This window comes from Schistocerca americana, chromosome 4 (genome assembly GCF_021461395.2).
Source record: "Schistocerca americana isolate TAMUIC-IGC-003095 chromosome 4, iqSchAmer2.1, whole genome shotgun sequence".
Classification (NCBI taxonomy): domain Eukaryota; kingdom Metazoa; phylum Arthropoda; class Insecta; order Orthoptera; family Acrididae; genus Schistocerca; species Schistocerca americana.
Window position 1 is genome coordinate 800,168,528 of NC_060122.1, and position 1,389 is coordinate 800,169,916.

The following is a 1,389-nucleotide window of genomic DNA, read 5'->3' on the forward strand; positions in this document are numbered from 1 at the left end:
CGGCGCCACCTCGCTCGGTTGATTTTTGTATCTGTACTTGGTTGTAAATCGGTGAATCATGAGTAACTACCACACAGAGCCGACTACACAATTGATCATTGTTTCCTTAATAGATTCGTGACAGTTTAAGTTTGTAACGATACGTATGTATTACCTTATTTTGTACATAGGAACCTTGTTGTGTATGTTTTACCAGTAGCTCAAGGCAATAAATAGGAACTGTGACGCACCATATCCCGAAAACAATTTGAGACTTTCTAATGTTCGACGTACCAGGCCGAATACCACTCACATATTCATTTCCAGTTCCCCCTGGACTGGAACAGCTTTTTTCTAAAAGCTCCCCACAATACTGAGAACAGTTAAGTTCTTCGTAAACAAGCTGAGCCATTTCTCCAGTGAAACAAGTGTTCAGGGTACCTCACGTACCACCAAGAATTCTTTTACACAGAGGAAGCTACCGTTAAGGCATAAACTCGGCGTTGGAATGAAGGAAGTGAGCTATTATCAAAGTGGACTACGTTGTTGTTGTTGCTGTTGTTGTGGCCTTCATGAGCTATCCCACCTATCCTTCTAATCTTCATTCTCCTTCAGTAATACCACGTCTCGAAAGTTTCTCTTCTCTCCTTGTCTGAGATGTTTATCGTCGACGTTTAACTTCCGTCCAGGGCTACACCCCAAGCTAATACCTCCACAAAAAATACTTCGTAACACTTAAATTAATATTCGATGTTAGAATATTACTGCTTTGCAGAAACGCTTTTCTTGCTGTTACCAGTCTTCATTTTATGTCTTCTCTACTTCGGGCACCGTCCGTTGTTTTACTGTGCAAGTAACAAATACCTCTTGTATTAGTTTTAGTGTCTCATTTCTTAATCTGTTTCTCCCAGCACAGTCTGATTTAAACCTTCTACATTCCACCATCCTTTTTTTGCTTTTGCTGATACTCATCTGATAATATCTATTCACAAAATTATCCATTCCGTTCAACTGTTATTCGACGTCGTGTGTCTTTGTTCGTCCATCTTTCTGACTTGAGGTTTGAGACACTTTGGCCATTCACTTATGTTATAAAATTGAACGGCTACAGGCGTCCTTTCGATGTTATTTGTTATGTGGCTAGCAGTTTCGGTGCTTTAGTGCACCATCTTCAGGCCTCAACTGACGCTGAGGGGGTTAACTCCAATCGCATTCACGATTCTTCAGTGGCCAACAGGTATGAACTGGTTTTCGAGGACTACTTGTAACAACGTTGTGTCTCCAACCATGAAATGCTAACTGAGCCGAGTTGGTAGGAGCAAGAATCCGTCATGTTCCAGGGGAACAGTTCCGTGACGGAGATAAGCTGACAGTGGCTTGATTGTGCTTCGGGGAACATCCAGTTGGATA